Source organism: Triturus cristatus, chromosome 2_2, assembly GCF_964204655.1.
Source record: "Triturus cristatus chromosome 2_2, aTriCri1.1, whole genome shotgun sequence".
Classification (NCBI taxonomy): domain Eukaryota; kingdom Metazoa; phylum Chordata; class Amphibia; order Caudata; family Salamandridae; genus Triturus; species Triturus cristatus.
Genome location: NC_140582.1, coordinates 771325540 through 771351589, shown reverse-complemented (window position 1 = coordinate 771351589; position 26050 = coordinate 771325540). Strand labels below are relative to the sequence as shown.

The window sequence follows — 26050 nt, the reverse complement described above, 5'->3', positions numbered from 1 at the left end:
GTCCAAACTTTAGAAACCTTTGTGACATGGTTGAACAATAGGAACCCAAATATTCAATTTACAGTGAACCACAACAAAACAGAAATGAATTTTTTGGATCTCCTAATCAGACACGAAGAGGGCCACCTTTGCACAACACTTTATACCAAGAAAACCGACAGAAATACTTTTCTCCACTTTTCCAGTTTTCACCAACGAAATCTACGTGAAAACCTCCCATACAGCCAGTTCCTGAGAATTAGGCGGAACTGCTCCAAAAAAGAGGATTATTTCACAAATGCGCACTCCCTAATGGAGAAATTGGTAAAGAGGAACTACCCCAAAAAATTACTCAAAAGGGCACTAAAAAGGGCCTGGTACACTCCCAGAGACTCTCTCCTTAACCCAAGACCAGAGAAAACAAGCTCCAAACTGGTATGCGTCACAACCTTTTCAAGCGGAACGACTGAGATGCAAAAGATCATCCGGAAAAACTGGGATACTGTAAAAGGCATTCCATCTTTCACACAGCTACCAATCTTCGCTCTCAAAAAAAACACCAGCATACGAGAAAAACTGGTCCGTGCCAATACAACATGCAAACAACCAGCAACATCCTTGAGGTCCATGCTTTCATTACCTCCAATAAAAGGCCACAAAAAATGCGGCACATGTGTATCCTGCGACAGCACAGTGGAAGGCACAAAGTTCGTGTACGGGCAGAAATACATAATCCACGAAAACTTTACCAACTGCAATTCACACAACGTTATCTATTGTGTTTTGTGTCCATGCCCCCTGGCCTACATTGGGAAAACTACTCAACCTGTGAAAAATCGAATTTCCCAACACCGCTCAAGGATCAAATGCAAAACTCTGAATGCCCCGATGGTATCTCACTGCATTGAGAAAAATCACGGCCCCAATGACCTGAAGTGGACAGTTCTGCGCCACATTAAAGGAAAAAATGTTGACGCAATCTTATCAAAAACTGAAGCCAAAACCATCATGTTCCTAGGTACCATAGAAAATGGACTAAACGAGATGACGGAAATATCACACACTACAAATTAGGGGTAAGATATGAGACTTCCCCCTGAAGCCACAAGATGCAGTACCAACACAAGCAGACACCCCAATTGAAACATCACCATCAGTATGACCCACAAAAAACATACAAAACTTTAAGCACTCCTCCTACCGGCCCTGCCAATAATTCAAAATATTATACCAACAACATTAAGGGAACATAACAAAGTTGACAATTCTCGCTAAAACTAGTTATGTCCCCAACGATGCCAGAAACACAAAACGGAGGGTCCATTGAAAAACTGAATATAGAAGATTGGCAGAAAGCTCAGACCACTCAAGTCTCTGCCACTTAGGCACGTCCAGGAAATACAGAAAACACACACACCAGGCAGTATTCTCTACCCAAAAAAAGCTTCGCTCACTTCTCAAACTTAAAAAAAACAAATAGTGTTACAACCATATAAGTTGCCATGACGCGATAAAGTTTTATTCAAATTCCGCGAGTCTGCAACAACAAGTCCGTATCCAGGACTCCGTTTCACGTAATCACGCCGGAAACACAACAAGCCCGTAACCATGACCACGATCCACGCTATTATCCCGAAATTGCCGGAAACGTGATGAAAAAGAGAGAAGCCGAAGACAGAAAAATAAATCACAAACCCTTCAGAGAAACAGCAAGCAACTCAACAACCACGGAGTAAAAGATACGGAGGTACTAAAAAGGAAAGATCCACAAACAAGCACATGGTGACTCAAAGGGATCCGCTTTATTTTGAAAAATCGGCACAATTGTAAAAACCAGATAAGTCACGGGAGTAGCAACCACTTTATGCAAAAAAGCACAGGGTGAAACGTCAGGCCGTCACAGTCCGATCACAAAGTTTTCGGCACTCACCTCTTAAAGATATAAGTTAACAGCACCAATAACCATGACAAGCGAAAATGCACTGCCTGTTAAGCCTTAAATCTCGGCACAGACCACATAGACACGCCCCTACAACGCATAACCAAAGTACACGAGGGTGTTTGACAAAAATGCACTAATAGCATAAGATTCACTAACCAGTCGAAAAATACAACTTCTCTCACCTTTTGTCTGATCATTAGAGTGAAACCAACTCCGCCTGGCAAGATAAGTTCACCCTCGATAGCCAGCCCCCTCCACAAAAGCACGGCAAGGTAGGACATGTACCAACACAGTACCAAATCACAAACAGACAATCTACAACCCAAGAGGGCTACTATATTTACAACGTATTAATCTATTACAGACAAAGAAGAAATGTCACCATCACCTGAGTGAGCGTAAGTGACTATAAAATCTTTGTTTCCACAATACCCCATTTAAGTTTTAATAGTAAAACAGGTATACTTTTGTCCCCACAGGTACAGTTGTCCGACCTCAATCACTTAACAGCCCTGAAGACGACCTTATAACTACAACATAGGTCCCTAATGATAAAGGTCGAAACGCGTTGGCTAACAAGCACAGATCCGGATAACTCCGGGAGAGACTAATCCAGCCATCATTATTCCCACAAGAGCGAAAATAGAAACCCAGTTCATTGCTCCTTTAAACGATCAAGCTATAACGATTAGACTCTGCTCAGGACCAGAATACTAGTTAGAACTAGAAAGCCTAACTAGCTTCAGTTCCCAAAAATTGAGAATATCGGACAATTCACCATTGTTATGTAAAAAAAATTTTTTACACTAGTTTGTCTTTAAGTTCTTTCAGGATTGTACGATACGTCATGTAGTCACTGTATAAATGTATATATTTTTCACTGTTGTATGTATATAAGATGTGTAATTCAAAATGAAGTAGTGTTCGTTCAGCCCCAAATCGACAAGAAAGAAAGAAAAAATTGATTTATTAACCGCAGTCTTTCCGAATATTGGCGCTAAAACTTTGGATGAACTTGGTTCGTAGCGATCAGACCTGGCAACATTAGTGCGGTGCTCGTTTTGGGCAGACACGCATTGGAACAAGATCCTTATTGTATCAGCGAACCAAACGCGCTATAAACTTCAGAAACCCTACAAAGATAATAATCGTTTTAAATCAGGTTTGTTCATACCCGCCTCGCTTATACGTGCCTAGCCTAATATTGATTTGTAAGCAGACAACAATATGGAAACCTGCCTGACACATAGACTCGATATAAAAGGCATCTTGCATAATGATTTACTGATGTTGAATGAGTTCATTCATATTAATTTGAGACACAGTTTGATTTATATTTTGGCCGCGTTATTTATTATTATAACTTTAACCTGGGCCACATCAGGTCTCTTACTATAATTAGTTCTCTATTTTTGTAAACTATACCAAAAAACTGCGTATTATGAGCTCCGCAAATAGGCACTAGATAGATAGTACATACCAGGGCGTCATCAATGGTAATATATGGCATTATATCATTTCAGAATTTTCTACCACGCCGAGTAAATACGTACTTTATTTCCATAATCTGTCGCCAATACAGGGTAAGTGTCCCTATATCTCCATTTTCATGACCGTATTTAATTTAATGTATAATTTACATAGCATATTTAAGATCTTGTAGCAGACCGTTTTCCTAAATCAGATTTGTTTTGGGTCTTGCTTCATATTCAGATTGTATTGACTTTTCATCGCTCTGATTCCACCAGCATCCTTGGAATTTTCATTCTCTGTATCAGCTAGATGTGTGGTTATTCAGGACAAGGTAAATGGCTCTCCGTATACTACCTATGCACCATGTATATTAACTGATCCCCATGATAAGCAGCACTGTTTGTACGATTTATAAACAGTCTATACAGGTGGCTATCTGTGATACTTACTTGGGATTACAACTGAAAACTATTTTCCATCTATCCCCAAAAAATTGGTTGGTTTTTGTAAGGGTGAAATCGTTGGGAATGATTTCCCCATAGCTTACTGTGACATCACAATTCATGTACCCCAAAACTGGTCTAAACAGGTCCTGGCGAGATCCGGGACCTGTTTTGCCAGCGTTGACCCGGAAGCGTTTTGGACTGCTTCCGGGGCAAATCTGCTGTGACCAATGGGAGAGCGGGGAGGGTGGGCGCCAAGCCCATTACCAGCACCGACCCCGCCCCAAACCCCCACCGCGAAAGTGTCGTGGGGACCGGCACAACTGTCATGTTGGCGGCGTGCCAGAGTTCCCTGGTGGCGCCTTCGGAAATGCTTTGCTGACTTTGAAGGGTTGGACATTTTGTCATATCCCCTTCTGGGCGATTTTTACAATGCACTGCTTTAGCTCAATTTATTTAGAAAAACTAAGATAAACCTGGTCTCATTTTTTTTTCTTCCAAAAATAATTTAGGGTCTTCGAAGGGACTTGCTCCCCCACAAACTGTCCTTGTGAAGGGCTTGCTCACTCCATGCAGGTGCGTGTGGATTAAAGGCCATACTTGTAACCCCTGTAATTGTGGGAACAGTGACAAGCGCAGAACAGACCGACTTGTCATGAGAGGCACATCACTGATGCTCACTAAGTCAGCACCGGAGCTGCTCCTGGCTCATGTCAACTTCATGCCGCTGCAGATGAAACAGCAGCGCTTATGCATTTACAGTCACTGGGGTTCCTACCAAGCCTTGCTTTCCTCATTTCTGCACAAAAAGCATTTAAATAGGTCTAAAAAATATGAATAATCGAGGAATTGTGAACCAGAATCTGTGCGTCAAACTAGCAACCATTACTTTCAATCTACTAAACAGGGCATCACAAATTTGGAAGAAAAACGAAGAGTGCCATATCTTGCTTAACTCATACACAACTCGCACCTAGCCACATATCAGGAGGGTGGCCTCCAGCCCGCCCTGGTCTGTCTGACAACAGCACTAAGCATTCTGGGTCTTGTAGTCCTCTGGCCTCCAGTAAGCCTGTGCTCCACAGGTCCCATCATGCATAGTGTTGGCGGCAAAGCCCGGACTGGCTATCATGACTTGGGGCCACTTTTACTGTAAAGTGATAGGGTGCTCGGTCACAAGAACATGGAATCAGAAGAATGTTCTGTTGCCTGCCAAACTTGTGTTAGATCAGTGATGTCCATCCGATGTCCACGAGGGCCGCATCCATGAAAAATCTTCAAGGTAACCAGTAGTTTAGTAAATGAAATTAATTTAGGTTCAGCGTGCATTGATTTCTTGTGTGGAGATCCTGAAAATCTGTCAAAAATCCAGTCCTACAACAAACTCGAGAGCACGGCAGACTGACGATCATTCTGGACAATACTTCATAGATGATGAAAAAGAAAACAACTGAAATACACTTCATAAACTCACTCCCAAAATAAAGAATGTGAAAAGAGTAATCCACCATTATAAAGAAATTTCACTTTTCATAGGTTTTTGCAAAGCACTTGTGGCTCGGTTTAATTTGTTACCAGGACATTTAATAGCAGTTCTCCAATGGTTTTGGAATACGATAGTCCCAAGCAGCTACTCTTCCACCATATTCAGCAAGGATTCCCTCCAATACAGAAGAGCAACCTTTAGCAGAGCTGTGGGAGATAGGGTGATATTTGAGTGGAAAACTATTTCTATAAAACAGCAGCCTGCATCAAAACAATGTCCTTCCATAAGGTATAAAACATGACAGTTTCTGGTACCTCACAAAGAGGCCAACTCACTGAAGGGGCATCATAGGCCTGCCCCCTCCCCGCCTGGCACAGCAAACTCAATTAATTGATAGTCTTCGCCAAAAAAGTTGGAAAGTCACCCTACAAAGGCATCACCTTGATCATGCCGGTCACCTATCAAGACTAACAACCAGCACAGCAAGGCCTCCCTGAGGCCTGTCCTTGGCCATGCTTCTATTTTGGTCTGCTGCTTCAACAGCCGCCACAAACCCACTGGGAATGGCTGCTCAAAGGGTTTTGAGTGTGCCCAATTATCTACAACATGGATAAGAACTGAACACTACAGAACCTTCGACCTACAAGTCAAGCGATAATCTCTAACCAAAGGCAGTCACATGAATAAGGAAGGGTGTTTTTAGTTACTAGTCCACAGCCACTGGTTATCACAGTTCTTCAGATCCTCCATCTATTAAAATGGATGATCGGGCGCTTTTTGGTGCAATCACAGCACAGTGTGTGGGTTGTGAGGGAGGACTTTGTCCCCAAGTTAGAGGGGACATTGTATTTGTAGTTCACGATTTAGGGGGCCATCAGTGTGAAAGGCTTTGGAGGTGGTGAGCCCCAGAGGCTACCTCTGGCCAGCATGAGTCGATACCTCAAAAAACAACATACATAAGAAAAACAATAAAGTAGTAACACATGTGCTGGGGGTGAGGAGTAAAAAAGGGAGTGCAACTGGTGCACAGGGAACTTGGGGCTGGCGGGTAATCTAGGCACACAGCCACAAAGGCCAATACGGAGACATAAAAGTGCTCCAACGAAGAAGGCAAACATGTTTAACAAGCATTGGCAAAGCCACTAGGTTTCACCTATACAATATCTTTTGTCACTGTCTTTTAGCCATTAGACATTATCCTAAGGTGTTGTGCAGCCAGGGATTGAAGAGCTTAATACACGTTGGGTCATTCCTAGGCTTTGTAACACACAGACCAATAGACAAGCGCTTAGATGCAAGTCAATAGCACTATAACATTCTGTGTGGGATTGCATCGCTAGCGTATTAAACAGCCTACGAGGGTGTTTGGAAACTTTCAGCAATACCAACCACGTACAATTTTTGATCACTCATTTACTCCCTTACTCCTGTGTTAGACTGTCTTTGGAAGGATGCAGGATTAGGATTCAATTAAGAAAGGATACTTGTTGGTCTGAGAAGGAGTGACCACAATGAATACGTTAGGCTTGACCTAAAAAAAGAGCTGCGAGGGGTGTCATTTATGCTGTTGGCTAGCGCTTAGAGGCCTCACTCTTGGGTTTTACCTTTCATCTCTTTAGTACTGCCAGCTTCACAGCTCGGGGTCATAGAACACAGCGGACACGGTGTAACTAACTATAAGTGCCACCTTAACACAAAATTCGTTTTCCTGCTGGTGTCGGACTGCACTGGCCTGTGAAGCGCCAATACACACTGCAGCATAGCGCTGCTACGACTGAAGTGGTCTGTAGCTTTCATTAGTTCGAACAGGCACGAGAAAGCATTCATTTTCCTAACAATGGGTAACAAAGGAGCAGAGAAAAGGAAAAACAGGAAGCTGGCCCCCAGTCATCATTTCTAAGAACATTAGGACAAATATCGAAACTCTACTCTTGGCTAGATGCCAGGAGGTGGTGAGGTGGGGGCAGAGAGGGGAGGGGGCGCTGCGTCATCATAAACAGTCTTAGCGGCAATAACTGCAACCGAGGCAAGCCTGCCCCAAGCAGGGGCCCCTGCTCAGAAAAAAGCGGAAAGCTGCAATTCCTCAACTTTCTCACCGGACTCCCCACAACGCCCCCTACAGAAAACACATATTATGGTCAGTTACACAACTTCCCTACATATACTGCTCTAGCCAACCAGCTTCCCACCTACTTCTCACATCGGCGTCAGATAATTAATACATGATACATTACTGCCGATTGCGATTGCAACCATGCCTTGAGGATAACTCTGGACCAGTCCTGCTGTTCCAAGTTACAGCCCTAAGCATGCTGGGGCTTATAGTTCAATTTTTCTCGTGTCAAATATGTGCCTACAATGTCCAGCATGCTCCTTACAGCTGACTGAAAAATTAGGGCTGTTTCAAAGTCAGCCTCACAGCATGGCGACAGTTAATAAGTAATATGTCCCCAGTGGGTACCTAAGCCGACCCCTTTCTGGTGCATCCTCCCTCTGTGGCAGTCGCCTTGTGCTGTGATTGCTTAGCGCGCAGTTTACACGAGTCGGAACTCTGGAAAACGCAGATTACACAAAGAGCCTTTGAAGTCAATACTATAATGTCGGCTGCAATGTCCCTTCCATCTCCGTGTTACCCCTTGCTCTTTGCCACCCACATATAATTAGGCGCACCGTATTATGCGGTAAAGGGTACTTGATTCAGGTCATGGTTTACTAAATTATGCAGCAAGAACAGGCCTATTATGTATAGGGCTCCCGGTTTTATGGGATTTTTTTTTTTCATTTCCATCTGTATTTATCTATATTACATTTTTGCTAATTTTATCTGTATTTATCTATATTTATTTTGGGTTTTGTGGAAAAATTAAGCTGGAATTAGTATATTTCACATTTATTTATTTTTATTTATTAAATATGCACTCATGCTTGAATGCCTATTAGGTTTCAGCACTGTAAAGGCCAGCAGAAGATAAATTAATGCACTTATAACAAAATATGCAAATTTCAGTATCAACCTTGTGCAAATCTACTGCTGTTAAAGTCCCTTTACTAAAATTCCATTCGTTTTTAGCCACCTTACCTATCAATCCACACAGCTATTGGCCTGGCAGTCATAGCAGACAGTATTCTGAACTACCCAAAAAGTAACCCAATTTCCGTTTTTATCCACATTTAAAAATAAATACAGACAAGAAAAGACATGTATTCTGTCTGTATTTATCTGTAAAAATCAGCAAAAATGGAAAACAGAGAGCCTTAATTATGTACTAGAATACGGCACATTCCGTGGCAGTATTATTTGCTTATTTTAAAGCATGTTAATAACATCGAAGTAAATGTTTTGGCTCAACAATACAAGGTTAATGCTTGCATACAGCAACTGAGCAGTGAATAGTTACTCCTTGCAAAGGGTCTGCCTCGGTGCGCCCCATATATTTTTATAGTATAGTTTGATCCATTTGAGTCAGAAACACATCTTTGCTTAAAGATGTAAATTAAGCATCACATGACATATAGGTTATGTGGCAACTGTGGTACGTTATGGGGAATTACCTCGAGTCTGATTATTCCAATGGGCCATTTTATAATGCATCACAGCCTCAGGAGTGGCTCAAATTCCGGCGGTGCCATTTCCAAAAACAAAGACACTGTTGGCTCAACAGCAAGCCCTTTAATTCTTAAAAGCGTGTATACTTCGGTTAAATGCTGTCATGTTGCTGAAAACTGACTTTTCAATAAGAAACAAAATGAAACAAAACACTATGCCTACAGCCGCATTTGTAAACCTCGGTGGGGGTCCTTCCCCACCCCCTCCCCCTTGAGGTGGTTTCCTGTCTGGGTTTGCCGCAGGGCTCCCAGCTGGGAATGTTATGAGCTGGAATTTCCCAGAAACGTTACCCCTGTATCCAGAAGCAGGGAGGAGAGAGTCCCAGGAAAACATGTTACAGCCGGACGATGGCAAAGAGACTCTGTGGCCAGCTTCGTACCAAGTAGAGATGTCACAAAACCTTTCCTCATGACTTACCGTGAAATGGTTTAGCCAGACCACCACAGTCGCCCCAGAAGCTGAAGGAATCGCACAGCTCACCAAAAAAAAGTATGCCCCGACAAGGGCACATATCACTCTCCCCACATCCTCCCAGCACCCTGTGTTTACAAACAGGACAGCCGTGTCGATAAGGAAGTCACAGAGCCGCCACACTCACGCCGAGGAGACAGACTTTGAGCTCCCGGATAGCCATCATCTGTTGCTGAGAGAATTCCGCATCCTAAGCGGGCGAACCACGAGCCAGCGGCGCCCCCTCACTGTACAGACACCGAGCTGAGGTTTCACTCCGGCAGCTCAATCGGACACCGATGGGAGCTATTACTGGTCAGCCTGCTCATCATTTAGTGCTTTTATATGCAGGAAGAAGTGAAACAAGCAAAGCAGCAAAGGAAAACAATTGCGGACGCAGAAATTGAAAGAGACTGCGCTGTGTTTAATTATCCAGGACGAGGGAGGAATGCAGCTGCCACACTCGCTCCCGAGACTCAAACGCTGTGGGAGTGAACGTTTAGGGAAAAGGCGGGACATTCCCCCATATTTAGCCAACTGCATGCTTTCATTATTGAAAGCCACACGCAAAGGCTAATGAAATGTGTGGGAGTTGCCAGACCCACACAGAGAAGTCTCTGGAAAGTTTGGAGTGCTTACAAGAAGCCTCCCATAGACAGCGCATGTGCGCTGTGCTAGGCTCGACCTATAAACATATAGCAATATGATGCCGCCATCGTCGACAGCATCACAGTGCTTTTTTTTCCCATTGAAACCATGTTGCACAGCAGCCTGCAATGTTGTGCAATAGGCATAAAAAACATTAGACAAAGGCAAATAGCCCATAAATCCATGAGAGTTACTTGGCTTTGTCTAATGTTTTTATGTGGGGACGGGAGGGCTGGAGGGGGGCAGAAGGAATTGTGGCGGGGTTACAAAGGAGGGAACAGCAACACAATGGAGGGCATGGAGAGTGTGGCAGGGAAAGCAACATGAGGGAGGTGTGGAGGAAGAGGGAAGAAACAGCAAAACAACAGTGAGGGAGGGAGTGGGGCACAGATGGTTAGAGGAGTGCATGTAGAAATCTTGTTTTTAAAAGTACCTGCAGGAGCATGCGGCCAGTAAAAGGACACTGCCCGCAGACAGAAACTGTACTTGGTCCATGCTCCATGGGAGTGACAAACACTTAAAAACCCAGCAGTAAGTAAGAGGTGAGCAGTAGGCAGTGACCAGTAGGAAGCAAGGAAACAAAACGGCGTGGAAGCGAACCAATGTTGAGTAAAGGGCATTTTAGCTCTTTTTTTGTTGACTAAATATTTTGCTGATGCGAGCTGTTCAGGCAAATCCTAAAAATGATCCCAAGTCGAACCATTGACGAGTGTTCTAGATTTGACTGGAGCAGTGGAAGTTACCACTGGTGAATGGTGGTCCTTTGGCGCACTCAAAAGACAGCAGACGCAGCAAAGGCTTGTTCCCAGTTTAGAGGAGGCAGCAAAAAACAGGAACTTTGGTGGGCATTGGGAGATACGTTGGATGCTTTAATTTCGATCCAAAATGTTAGGAAACAGGTCAATGCAACATTCTTGTGTGCTTAAATGCTTTTCAGGATTGAAAAAATCATCGTTGCTAAATTTATTTATCCAAGTATGAAGTGATTTACAGTTAATTCAGATAAGACCACATGGTAATAACTCAAGATGGATGCTAATATTTCTGAAAGGAGGCAGTGAAATTGTTAGCAGTAGGCCAGGACCAAGACCCAGAAAACGTCTGTCCAGAAGATAGTAGATACAGGACACTTGGAAACATATGGTTTGTAGCATTTGACACTGAATAACCATTCATTACCATCGTGCATGTATGACACTTGGGTTGTACATACTTCCAAAGAGCCATAGTGCCAGTGGGCTCTACAAGATTTTGTTTAGAAGTCGGAGGTCTGCAAAAAACACATGGTCTGCGTCCATTCGCATTCTTTCCACTTATTTTGAAGCAATACTGGAGGTTGGACTGACATTTAGACACTGCGACCGACCACATTGTGCAACAGTTGGTACTCGAGTATATCTAGTTTGTTTAAATAAAAAATAAAAACGTTCTGATGCCTGGTGTGAGAGGAGCGGAACCGAGCAAGTTCTGCTGACTGGGCACTGCCTTTCTCCTTCCCTTTGAAGGAACCAAGTTGGATACCCCAGCAGGCACTTCTAACCTGAAATCATATTATACAGTCTAAGAAAAACATTGTCGTAGACAGTAAGTGCAAAATGATGGAATACAAGCGAGAAGTGGACAATGAAATTTGAATAGTTCTTAGAAATCTGAGATAAGTTCATTGTGTCTTGCTCAGGCAGCGGCCCACAACAGAGTTGGTCATCGGACACCTCGGATCCAGTTTAAAATGGAAGACAAAGGCAGAGTCCGCAGCACATTCTTACCCTGTAGATCAAAACAAAGTTGACAATCTGAACCAGCTGTGTGAACAGCGACTGTTTTCCCATGCTTCCAAACGCCTCCACTTTCCAGGCAAGCATACCCAGTGAGCAACGCGTGTGCCCTGGAGAACACAGGCCATTATTTACAGAACGCCTGCACTGCGCCCATTCCAGGAAAGGTACCCTACTCCTGCATTTGTATTACTAAACACAGCCAACAGTCGTATTTGATGGTCATTGTTGGCCGCAGTTTTATTACTCTTTACATACATGTGCAACTCCCCTGGACACCTTCTTGGGACCGGGGTCACAAGTCATCCTCATACGTTATTGCACATTGGGTATCACACCGTTGTCAGTGGGACATCATAAACCCCCCCCCTCGGGTCATAAATCATTGGGGTATAATTAATCATTCTGCCACAATCGGCCATCATTTCTTGTTGTCATAAATCATCCTGCCAGACCATCATAAATCAGCAGCCATAAATTATGTATCATAAATCATCGTGGTAACATAAATCATTCTGTCACAAACGGTTATCATGTTTGTCATCATAAATCATTTGGCATGATCATCATAAATCATCAGCCATGAATCATTGGCTGGTCATAAATCACTGGTTTGTCTTTTGCTCATTTGCATCTCCTAGGGTTGTAAATCACCCTGACAGTTCGTAGATTGTTCTTTGTTGTTTTCCACGCCCCTTTGCGTGTGAGGGGTAGCCTTTCCCCCAGAATTAGGCCCCAACTCGCTACCTTGCTCATCTCTTTGTACCCTGGTGTCTGGTGGGGGCTGGGCTGCGAGTGCCGTCTCCGTTTGCTACCTCCTTTTTGTCAGGCCTACTCACCGTGCCGTAAAGTATCCCAGAGTGAGTGGCCCTCCTTCTACACACCGCCCTGTCGGTGTGTTTCCATAACCGAACCAATACACCTTTTGTTTCCGCCACGCCGCCAGAGAGGCTTCTGTCTTTCTGTGGCTCCCCCCTCCCTGTGTCTTTCGTTTTCACCTCATGCTGCTCCTTATGTGCAGCCTGCTGATGCATTGGTTTGAATATTTATTTTGTTGTTGCTTAGATTACCAATCTTAGCTGTGGCTCCGGGAGGCCGGCGTCTGGTAGGCTCCAAAGGGCATCATTCCCCCAACTACGATGGTGCGCTCTGCTCCATCCTTGCAGTTATGTAGTGGCACGCTTGTGTCCCTTTTGCCTCTTCCAGTACTGTCCCCGCTCACCATGGGTCATACATGAAATCAAAAATTGGGAGACAGTCAGATACCGCTTATGGAAGCGTGACGCCGCATAAAGTACCAAGTAACATTCTCTTGCATTATGCACAGCTTAGGTGAAGTTATAACATTTATTGCAATACAGTACCAAGTAACATTCTCTTGCATTATGCACAGCTTAGGTCAAGTTACAACATTTATTGCAATAAATGGCATCAGGCCTGTCTTTGTTTACACTGCGCTCCTGCAACCCCTCTCCTTTCCAGCTGGGAGAAAATTAATAGTATACACCTTTGAAACTATTGCTTCCTTTCCCTCCTGCGCATAGGAGCAAGTGTCCCCTGCGCCGGTCTATCGCTTAGCATGGGTGCCCCAGAACGCACTCTCGTCCCGGTCCCTGGGAGGCTGCCTTTGACCATCCCTATTGAAATAATAAATCGTTTCCCTCCCTTAGGTTACATCTTGGCAAAGCGTTTTGCTTCATATTTGTGAGCTCGCACATTCAAATCTAATGTTTTACAAAAAATGTGTGTCATTGTAGTACTGTCAGCTTAGACAGTTATAATTTCTTTACCATGCAACCCAACTGTACCCATGTTCTACTTTGGAGGGATGAATATTATGAGTGGACCCTACCGGGATGCGGGAAAACTAGCATATATATATTTGTAACGTGCATGTAAACATTTATTGCAATAAAGAGAGTCAGTGCTTGCACTTATGTTTGCACCGTGCTCATGCCGCCACTTTCCTCTACACGGAGAGATCCACCTTGCACTGCAAGCACGCACATCATTTCTGAAACCTGGCATACCTTGTTCAACTACTGCCCAAGCCCCTCGCATGGGAATGCCCTAATCCCCTGCATACACATGTTTATTGCTATCCAACTCAATGGTGCTTCTTTTCCAAACCTCAGTCGGAATCCCTGCTTCCTTATTCAGCCCCACAAATCATCAACATTAATGTATGTCTTTTGTTATGTATATAATGTTTTGAACACCAGCGGCTGCATAAAACCAGCCTTATGCGTAGTAAGTTATAAGGAGATAATTCGCACCATTATCTTTTTTTTTGGGTGGGATATTGCAGCTCAGGTTGCTTTTCCCTTAACCATCTAAAACTTAAATCTGACATACCCATAGTGTAAGTGTTGACAGTACACCCTCAGGAAGCCGAGTCATTTAAACTGGCATGATTACTAGGGACCTAAGTGTACAATGAGATCAAAGAAAGCCCTTCTACCATTGCAGTTTAATGTGTATGAGATATCGAACCAATCAGCACAGTGTTTTTGTGAGGTCCCTTAGTGGTGCTTCTAAACAATGTCTAGTAAATACTTTAAATATTGTCCTACTAGCAATGAAACCCATGATGTTTAGGAAGTTATTATAAAGTGACTAGAGCACACCTTATTAGTGCCAAATGCCGCCAATTGTGTTTTCTGAGTGCTACTAACAAGTCACTTGACTTCCTACTCCCAGAAATTGTCAGTGCCGCTACCCCAGCTCCATGATGCAGAGTGAGCTACCCCTGGGGGGAGCGTCGCCTTATATCCCCCTTTTCTTCTTTTTCCCCCTTTAGAAAAAGGGTGTGGGGACAGGGTGCCACCCCATATTTGTGATCCAAACCCTTGCCGGGCCCCTCCAAATGGTCCAGTGACCTTGCACCAGTAGGTGCGTGGTGTGCCGTGTGGCACTTCCTGGCGGTGCAAACCAGTTTTGTTCCTTGTCGGGCTCTGGTGGCCTTTATGGCACCGGCCCTCGAGGCCCCTTGCAGGGCGGCCTCTGCTAGTGTGAGTGTAAGACATCAGCTGGACAGCTTTTACAAGTTCACAGCTGTGCATGAACACACTAAAGTAAGGAACAGTTTGCGTCATGCGTACACTTGCTGCATGGTGCAGTCGGTTTATTGTTCCTTAACCATCAGATCATGGGAAACGGCCTTCTTTACGCAACAACATATTCGTACCTTTACCACGCAGGTAAAAGTATCCTTTTCCTTTGTAAATAATTTTAGTATTCCGGATAGCTAAATGAGGGTAAAGGTGATATTCTCATTCATTCTCATTCATTCTCTCTCCCCCTCTCTCCATGTGGCAAAGGGATGTTATACTAATAGAATGCGTGGAAACGTCGTACAACCTCGTGTCTTGCAAAGGAACAATTTGCATCAGGTTTACCATCCCAAATGAAAAGATTGGAAATGTATTTCTCTATCGATTACAATTTTCAGTGAGTATCATCGTTACGCCGGAACCCAGAGGTGGATTAGTAGAGGGAAAAATACATTGGTGTTGGGAGCGGCAGACAGGTCTGTTAGTTGGATGAACAGTATAGAGGATGGCAGAGTTTAGGAAAGGATATTTGGGAGTGCACTGTAGCAAAAACGGTTTAGGATGAGTCCGACAGCCAGTTAGTTGGAAATATCTTGTAGATTTATGAAACAGTCTGCAGGTATCCATCTATTAGTCTCACATATCTGTGAATTAAGTTGAGAAAAAAAAATCCAAATGACACCACATACCAGATAAATGTTGAAATACATCACGCGTGTTGAGGAAATACAACTGTGGTAGACTTTTTAGGCTAATATAAAGAAATGTTTGACAGCTTTCATGGACTCATGTATGCACAGATGCACGGACTTAAAGGTTTGTTGTGGTCATAAACCAGCTTTAAGGAGTAGTGATGTATACTACGATCTGTCTGCATGTACATACACCACCTAACCAAAGGCCCCATTAGAGTGAAACAAAGTGTTATTCAAAGGCTCACAGTGGCAACACTGTAGCATTTACTATAGTCGAAAAGAACGGATTTGACATCAGAAACATTACTAGTGGTTTTCAAAATTCGGGAACACATCAAAAGTTAATCAACATTACAGACTGCTGGGACAGAGGTGATTTTCTTTGATTTGTTTAACTTGAATTGCGAAGACAGTCTTGGGCAATACTGAATTCTATTTATGCTTAAACTTCATTATAAATCATCACCACCTTACTTCAGGCGATTAAAAGGTACTCACCAGTAGGCCTGGGCAGAGTTTGTAGAGTTTTACTCAGTGGAACTCTGTAGAGTGCCAGAAAAACTGCAGTACTTCGCGGATATCAGCCACCCTCGGAGTCTGTTAAGTTGCGCTGCTCGCTCTGATTTTAAGCGCCAGGAGTTTGTCCAAAACAGTAAAATCAGCCCAAACGGCACTATGCCTCATGCCACTGGGCACCGTTGTTTTCTGTTGATTTCTAAATGCGAGAGAAGTTGCGCCCTGCCGCGATCACCCGCTTTTAGAAATCTCACCAGGATGAAGTCCAGCATGCGATTTATTCTTGCGAGTGCTCACAAACTTAACGGTGGCGAGCCGCTCGAGAGAAAAAAAACTCCACTCCGTGGAATTCTTCACCCACTCCTACTCACCAGTCCTAAATGGAGGTGGTCTCTTAACTTCCTACTTGGTGTTCTACATTAAAAATCCACCCAGTTACCTTGTCATGGTTACTAAGTGTTATGTAAATGATATACAAGGAGTACCCACTTAAGCAAGAACCCAGGAAGTGCTTTAGTCTTCACAATGGATATGAAAAACATTATATAAATACTGATACAATGTTAGTGTTTGATGACTTTTTAGGTCTCGCCTAGGCAGCGCGCATATACTGTCCTAGCAGATGACCTTTAGAAATCGGTCACCTCTTTTCCTCACACTCGTGCTTGTGGTGGCATCCACCTTGCGGGAGCGAGCAGCTGTGCGCAGGGGCCATCTTTTTTCAATTAGCGTGAGCGCGACCACGTGCGCTAGTTCCCATTTGCCTGCTCGCGGTCTCTTTCACTTTTGTTGCCAGCTCGACATCCTGGCGCTTTCACTTTCGTGGCCGCAATTGTTGTCTTTTCCGCCATCACTTCTGCCGCATCCCACCTCAAGGCCTTCTCTCACACATCATTGCTTCCGCTTCCCTGTCCATTCTCTCTCCCACCACACCATGCCTGAACTCCCACTCCCACAGCAACGTGCACGGGGCTGCCGCGAGCCTCTTATTCAGCCAATGCAAGTTAGGCAATGTAAGCGTCTGTTGGTTTGGTCTGTGCCATAAATAAATTACAGCCTCCAAATGGCTAATGCTTAGTGCATGCTTCACCTTTTCTCAAGCAGTGGCTGCTGCGGCTGACACAGCAGGGTGAGCGCTTTGCTCGCACTGCCATTGTCCCCTGCTCAGGAACTCACTGGAGCCCACACTTGTATTTAAATGGTACAAGCATTTCCCTGGCTCAGCACATCACCTGTGAGATAGCGTTACTCCAGGCACACACAGCGCGGCTTAGCGGCAACACAGTAAACTTTAAAGTGGGGGGGGTGAGTCGAATGTATTTGAGAGGGGTGCACTGTGTGACTATGGAGCTTTGCAATGCTTGCTCTCGTTAAAGCACTATCAATGCTATAAGTCTCGGCGTCAGCTTAAGATCCTGTGATTCTGGACACTTCACATAATCATACCATGCCTTCAAAAGAAAATGAATGTGAGCGTGTGTAATCTAACTGGTGCTCATGTATATCGCTCAAATACCTTCAGGTCGAACTTGCGCTATACAAAACTGCGAAAGGCACCAAAGGTTTCGTTTGATCTTCTTTAATGGTGTGATCTGCGTGCTGGGACTTTTTCTCTCCACTGCTATCTCTAATCTGGACATCTGTGTTTTGGTCGTCAACACAAAGGAGCAGAAGCGGGACACTCCGAGGATTAGATAATTCGAACCCACAGTACACTGCACAAAGCCGCGATTACATCAAGCGCTGTTGTGTTACACGTTTGTTTTATACTGATAAAACCCCTCAGGATCACAGGCTTAGCTTATAAACAAACGCAGCTTTTCCATGCTTGCTCTCTTTAAAACACTATCGTTGATATTAGTCTTTGCGTCAGCTTACCATCCTGTGAATCTGGACACATCTCGTAATCTTACCGTGCCTAAAATAGAAAATGAATGTAACTGGTGCTCATGTAGAGAACCTCCAGTTCCTTCAGGTCGAGTTTGCGCTATACAAAACTGTAACAAATAAAAACAAGCATTGGCATAGCCAATAGGTCTCGCTTTTGGGACCTTATAAGTATTTAGTTATGCAGCACAATATCCTTGGTGCAACAACAACTGTTGCATGGCTAAACACTTATAAGGTCCCAAAGGCGAGACCTATTGGCTATGCCAATGCTGGTTTCATTTGTGTAGGAAAACATGCTGAGATGCAGTCATGGTATGCCATAGAACCAAACATTCATATTTGTCACTTTCCAGAAAATACAACAGCATTTTTGTGAAAGGTCACTCCTCTGGCATAGCTGCATATTTGTATTGCTGTTTTTTTATAGAGGGAGGAAAGGAAACATCTTAAGTTATGCTTTATTTCTGCAGGCCTCTGCCCTGAACAGAGCATGTCAGGGCAGGACCACAATTGTCTGGAGCCCGCCAGGGACCACAGGCATGGCCTCAATTCCTGCTTCCTGTTCCTAGGAAGGATAGTTAAGCATGAGAAATATACTTAAGCATTTTGGACCATCAGATCTAGGACACGGCTTCCTTCACCAAGCCAAGAAATTACAAGCCTTCAGCAAGCACATAACCCCTTGCCAAGACAAACTCTGCAGCATAAACCCAGAGACAATGCTAAGAATCCCACGCTCTAAACAGATTACAACCGTGACAAGGCTGCATAGTGTACACCCCTCTCGGGGGACAATGCAACAGGGGAAAAGGACCAAATAAAAAATAAAAGAACGTTCTGCAAATGCATTGCTCATTTACAAGCTCTTGAAGCTACACGTATTGAAAGGTGTTACATGCTATGCGTGTGGAATGCATTCTGTATAGCCAGTTTATTTTCCATGTAAACCCACAGGTAAGATTCCACAGAGAGTGAGCTGTTAGGTGGGACTAGGCTTCTGCTTGATGGGGTAACACCGTGAGCAACAGTCGGTGGAACAGGACGGCTACAGACAATCAGCAGAGCAGACCACAAGAAACAACTGGCAAGGCATGACAACGAGCAACACAAAAAGAGTCGAAATAACATGCAACACCCAGCAGGTCCACAGAGAGGCCCAGAAGGGGTGAGACCATAGGTGACTTGACAACTGTCCACCCATGCTCAGGAAATGCGTGTTGAATTGTGGTCTGATGTATACAAAAAGGTGATAGATGGAAAGCATGAATTAATCTCAGCCACTGGTAATTATTCAAGCCGCATCTCCGTCCATCGTTACTTTGCACATCGTGCCACCTGAGTTTGGACCCAGTCATATGCAAATAAGTCTTGACCCTGCTCCAATAGTAACAGTCCAGCCCGAACAGCCAGGTCTTTCATGAACTGGAACACAAGCAACCCAAGACTGGTGTAGCCCTGATTGGGGCTCATCAGTCAGTTGGCCGAGTCTAAAGGTGGCATGGTGGGCAAAGGAACGATGGGCTGGAATGCAACCCCAAGTGATTGCCATTGGCTAGACTTATTGCAAGCATTGTTCCCATCACCTTTTGTTTGTGTGATGTAATGCCCTAAGTGGCAAGGGTATGCCCAGATGTGGATCCCATGCTTGCTGTGCCATTGAATGAAGCAGCACCCAACAGACAAGCCCAATCAATGCAAACCCAGTTTTGAGTTGCTTCTGTCCCGGTTCAGAGAGGACCCAGCTTGGCAGTTGGGGCTGGACTTTTCTTATTGGAGCAGGACCAAGACTGATTTACATATGGCTGGGTCTAATTGGAGGTGGCACAGTGGCCAAAAGAGCAATGAGTTGGAAAACTACCTAGAGTGATTGCCAATGATTAGACTTATGTTGCAAGCATTACTCCCATCAACTTTTGTGCGTTTGCACTGTAGCCTGATGGCACATTACGATTTGAGTCCATTAGACACATACATCTGCAGCGTAAGATCGAGTGAATACAGTAAACAATACATTTTGCAGATACTGTGTATTTAGGAGACTTTAAGATGTTTTTGTGATAGCACCAGACAAATGTGTTTGTATCATTAACAAATAATGGTAAAATTCAGTCCCACAACCGGTTTCTAAAGTCTCACAGGATGTGACGAGCAGCTAGACAAATCGGCTTTTTGTACCTCGACCAGTAACACAAACCTTTCATTGTGATTGGTGCATTTGTTAATGAATGGCAAGCTGTTGCCCAAAACCTGCTACAGAGGGCAAACTGTTGCGTAGGCCCGCTCCCTCACTGTCTGCTTATTCACTGGTAGGGACCAGGAGCCAACAGTCTGTGTTGCCAACCGAAGCACCCGCGTGCATCTCACCATTTAAATGCTACTTTTCATATGCAAGAGAGCAAGGATGGTTTTGATGGACATTTTACAACTTCCGCAACTGGGCTGTGGTATACAAGCTGCACCAACAGATGGTGCGAAAAGGGCAAACAATCATCTGAAAAAAAAGGGCAAACTGTGAGTGTCGCCTAAAAAAATGAGGACTCAAAGTTCATGAACAAATGAAAGAAAGTAAACGTAAAAACAAAAAACTGAATAAATAAAAAAGGTGTAATGAATAGTTTCTTTTTCTTGTAAATACCAAGTGAAAATGCAACAAATGCTCCTATCCACAGTACCCTCGCGCGCCAGAGCGCGGCACAGCTGCAAGCAGGGAGGAGAGCAGCGCATCATTCTCGTGCGCCACTGATGGCCCAGAGGCATGACCCAGGGACTTCGATGCAGCACGGCGGTCCCGCAAGGAACGTCCCAACATCCTCCTCATACATGTCCCTAATGCAGAGAGGGGCTGGGAATGGAGAAGTATACCCTCCTTTATGCACTACTAAAATTAATCAGTAAAGGACCTTGTGATTAACACGGGGCTTCTTAAATGGGCAAGAAATACTAACGAAAAATGCTGAAGCAACAATGCCATTATGCAGTGTATCACCTTAAAGCACTGTATTCAATAAACAGGAAAGAAAACTTGCAGTACATAGCTCAACGCGGCTTAGCAGAGACATACTTCAACCACAGCATTATTAATGCAGAGTGAACAAGGCAGAGCTCTCAAGGGCTGCGTGCAGGGCTCACGTACACCCCATTCTTCTCCACCCTGGACAAGACACGGGGATGGAGTGGAGATTACCCCAAACACCTGCCTAACATTGTCCACCCATTCGCTGTCCGGGGTGAGGGGTGCACTAGAACGGGGCGAATGAACCCTGCCCGCATCTGCGGGGCCCTCGCAGGTCTGGCGGGCTCCGCCTAAAGCCAATTAGCCATGCTCCGGGCCTGCTGACCAGATGGAGCCTGGTGCAGACAGAGCTGCTGAGAGCTTTACTCTCAGGGGCTGCTCGCCTATTAGCTGCTGTCTGCTCCACTGCAGAGGCAGAGACGTGAAACCTGACTCCCAGGAGCAGCGCCTGCCCTCTGATGTGCATCCTCATACCAAACTGTCAAGGGATTAGAGAGAATACGATGACATTTCTAAGAGTTGAAGCTACCGGGCACCGTGCACTAAACCAGCTAGAGTAGTGCAACTATAGCGTGTGCTTGCTGCAAACACTGCCAACACAAAAAGAGGAGTATTTAAAACATCCGAATGCGAGGGATGGCAGCCAACGTAGAGTCAGTAAACTCAGGGGACTTACTTGGGTCTACTCCATTTTACAAGTTGGTCAAGTTCCTCACTCCCGTGTATCTTGGCTACCAAGCTTGACGGCACTGCCATTGTATTTAAAGAATAAAAAATAGGCTATCCCACAGAAATAAACAGCAGAAATATAAAACTCGAATAATGTAGGTACCCCCTGCAATCTGATCACAGCTTCCAATGTGGATACGGCTGAACCGATCTTTTAACCTCTCAGTGTCGATAAAAGGAGAACTGAGAAGTCGAGAACGACACCGAAAGTGTTAAAGTGCAACTCCAAACAGAGGTGTTGCCTGCAGAAAGAGCCAGTAATAGCCTTCACAAATGCAGCGCAAGTCCTGCTTTAAGCAGTGGAAGGTCCTTGGCACGGGACAGTCCAATCACTCGGACATTATTTGTTTTTCTGCTTGTTTAAGATGCCCAGAAGCTGTTTTTCGTCAGCAGGGGGTGGTGGCTCATCAAAGGCAGCAGCCGTGCCATCAGGGCTTTGGAGGGCAACCCGGCCCAGGGGGTGGGTCATTTGGCTCCTCAAAGTCAGCAGACTAATTACTGAACACTTCAAAGAAACCACTAGCAGTTCCTCCCATTTTTTCTTTCTCTAAAATAGCGAAGTAGGCAATCTCAGCCCCGACAGCAGCCAGATTCAGATACAACCACTTTTCCTAACGGTGGATAAAAACATGCAGTGCCGTTTTTTTCTGCACACTATATAGGGCCCTCAATAGGAGCAGGACTTTGAGAAACACACTTTTCAAAAAATGACATGCAATTTGCCCCGCTCTTCCACGTCTAGCTCTGGCTATAAATAATGGCAACACGTTCTTGAATTGTGCAGTGTCCTTTCTGCCCACACCGGAAGCACGGTGCGCCACGCACTATTAACACAACCTTCGCATCAATGTGCAGGACTCCTAAGGACGAGGAAGGCACAAAGACCGCCTCACCCAGGAGCTGAGTAAAAATACAGCGTTTCCTGGGAGTCACTGCGCACATCCCACACGCGGGCGGCGGGCGGCGGGCCCTGCGGCCAAGCTCAGCCCTCCAGCTGCTGGAATGCACAGCCCGGGGGAGTGAGGGAGGGGCGGGCGCCCTGGGCTGCGGGTATAAAAGGGCGCTCTAGAAGAAAACTTAATAAAGTGTCATTTATGTAGCACCCAAAGCCAACATGCAGGGACTACATCTGTTAATTTCAGCGGAAGCTCCTCTCGAGGAAAGGTGGGTTCACCCGGCACCCCCTCGCTCCAGAAGACGGCAATGAACATGTCTCTCCATAGTAACCACGTCTTTGCTAAAAGGGCTGTGTGTTATTAGCCATTTGACAAACAGCGAAGAATCTCGGATACTTAACGTCAGTAGAACATAAAATTACGCACGCACCTACAGTTCAATAGGCTGCCTTGTGAGTGAACGTGCATGCCCTTAGGGAACCCACTGACTATTCAAATACACCTTACATTCATTCATGTTCCATTGAATGGACTAGCTAGCGTGGTGAGGGAAAAGACGACGCTTGGGCAACCAGTGTGCCTCTATTGTAACCACGCAGTGTATGCACTATTTTTGAGGCGAGAAGCTTGTAGACTGTCACAGGACTCAGCAAGAACGAACTGGGGGGAGGGGGAGGACTTGGTAGAGGGGGGAGCCTGTCCTACCCTGGTGAGCATATAAAACTTCAGCTGTGGATGCGGGGGAAGAGGTGGTGCTAAGACCAAATATTGACTGTCAATCAGGGCTGGCTTTAGGGTAGTGCGACTGGTGCAGCCGCAATAGGCGCCGACCTGTGGATGGGGGCGCTGTGACTTCAGGGGGGCGCTGTGTTTAGCAACCTCTTATGATAGGAGAGATGAAGGGCACCTTTGCAGGTGGTAGGGAGAGAATTCGAAGAGGTGGTCATGGGACGTGGGGTGTCAAAAGTGATTGTCCACCAGGCACCACCAGCGCCAAAGCCGGCCCTGCTGTCACTGACTTGCTTGATAAGTGGGCGGCTTTCAGAGAAGACTCGAAATGCTAATTCAATTACTGTAATAGCCTGTACTTCGATTTAGACCTTACATTTTTGACCCACGGCTGTGAATGCTGCAAAGTAAATATAGTGTTATTCTGCTGCGTAATCCTAAATGTAGGGCATAATGGGTTTGACTCTGGCAGCCTAGATAAGGATCAAGGTGGCGCTATTTTAACCCAACTGTTGTTTGAGACTTCAGAGAGCTAACCGAGGCAGGTTGGGTTTATTTATTTCAGCAAGTCGACCTAGTGCTTTTATGTTATCAGCGCATTAATGTCAAAGGGAAAGCACTGCTTACTGGGGACAGGGTGGGCGAAATATTGCATCCTCTGCCATCCTGCACTCACATGGCAACATCGGAGAGACTTCGAGGGAGAGGCTTGCCTCACCCCGAAACAGGGATTCAGCAACGAGGCATGATTTAAGGAGAAGGGACTCAGTAAAGAATGCATTTGTGGGTACAGCGGTGGGATCCCTGCAGGGCAGCAGTCGTTCAGGCAGCGCAGGGGGAAGAGATATCCTGAGGGATCTCTGCTGTACGTGCCACAAACAAAACTCATGGCAGAGCGACAGCAGCCCAGCTGCACAGTCCAAGGCTCCAGATCACCCCTCACCCAGACAGTACATAAGTGGCAAACAATTGCCCTGTGAGATCCCAACCCCCGCAGCCATTCATTCTAATTTGGTTGTGAAACCTCTCCGGTACCATCCGGAGGGCTTCGCACCAAGCCCGCAACCCCTACTGATCGGAGCGAGTCTGTCAGCTGTGCAGAGACTGCTACGGGCAGGCAGTGGCACTGCACTGGTTATCACGCTGCAATATCCACTGGGTAGATGGGAGTCTGTCGCTTTTTGTTTCAGAGTGTAGGTTTTCTATATGTTGCTTACGGCTTAGGTTTTCAGTCACCACAGTAGGAGGCGCGAGCGCCCAGGCATCCTCGGCCAGCGTGCCGTTTCCAGGTGCGCAGCTGCTTGCGCCTCACGCTTACGCACCGCTGCATGCGCCCTCACGCAGAGCCGCCGCTGGCAGGACGCAGCACTGGCGCGCGGACTTACGTGTGAGGATCATGGTCTCCTGCTTCTCTCGGCACATGGGCGCTCAGCGCGCTCTACTGGTCCGTACGGGGGGACACCAGGTGTCTCCTACCCGGGTGCTCATGTCCGTGCGCGGCTCACCCACCTCCAGATCCTCGGGTCCCTCAATTCCCCACTGGCAGTGCGGTTGAGTACGGGTAATCCTTCTGGAGACACGGTAGAGATAGCACAAGGCGCCGGACCCCGCTGAGCTGCAATGCCTTGGTCCCAATTTCCGCTGCTCTGTCCCGATCCTCGGGTCCCTCAATGTCCCACTGGCAGTGCATCTGAGTACGGGTAATCCTTCTTGAGACACGGTAATCTCTCTTGGATAGCACAAGGCGCCGTACCCCGCTGAGCTGCAATGCCTGGGTCCCAATTTCCGCTGCTCCGTCAGGCTCTGCGCTCCCCTTCGTGAGCCGACTTCAATCTCCTCTCCGGCTCTCTGCGTTCACAGGGGCGGCCCGGGTTTGAAAAGCCCTCCCTGTTCCCAGAGTGAGCTCAGGAGACGCCCCCTGCGCAGTCACTCCCACATAGAGACTTCAGCTGTACGAGGGAGAAAGGAGCACCGCCCTCAGGCGCAGCCACCCACTGAAACCACTAGCGGGCCGCGGCTGGAGCACAGCGGCCCCGAAGACAGGGTAGACAGCACCACCTCCCTCGCACACCACCACAACATCAAAGGAGACTGGAAAGGTTTCTCATTCTCCTACATGCGCTTTCTTGCGTCCTTTCTCCATACGTTCTTTGCATCTCTGTTACTGTGCTACATCGATTCTCGCTTTCTTTCGTTGCTTCCCCAGGTATCGACCTCGTTTCTCATTTTTCCATACAGCTTCAAATGTTTATTTTTCGTTTACTGTTCTTTTTTCTACATTTCATTAGGATTCATTCTCTCACTTTCTTTATCTCATTCTTTATTCGAACACTTATTTTCTTCCACCATTCGCAGTCCATCACCGCAATTCAATATTATTTTTTATAATTTTTCTTCAAGTAACCCTCTTTGTATTCTTGTGATCCTCCTTTCACAATTCCCCATATATTTCATTCACTTCCATTTTCTTACATTTTTTTTCTCATTCTCAATTTCTTTATGTCAACCCCCTACCCCTTTCTCACATTCTAAATGGTATGGCTCCCTTAATTTCTAACATACCCCATAACACCGCCATGGACAGAATCATTGCTACCACCGGGCTCATGGTTTCCCTTCTCGACTGCTACCGATCACACAGGTCACATTTGGTTCCTTATTCTTTGACAAAGTTCCAGGAGACAATGAGGAATCTGCAGGCTGCGATCTCCCCGCCTTTTCTTATA

The 26050-nt window shown here is 45.6% G+C and overlaps 1 protein-coding gene across 2 annotated transcripts in view; it reads right to left on the bottom strand.

Moving 5' to 3' along the window:
- Window positions 1–25243, bottom strand: part of SGCZ (sarcoglycan zeta) — a 4297431-nt gene extending 4272188 nt beyond the window's left edge. For both annotated transcript variants that reach the window (XR_014978175.1, XM_085642032.1), the window contains exon 1: window positions 24710–25243. The gene's annotated coding sequence lies outside the window, so the exon portion shown is untranslated. The remainder of the gene's footprint in view (window positions 1–24709) is intronic.
- Between the last annotated feature and the right edge of the window lie 807 nt (window positions 25244–26050).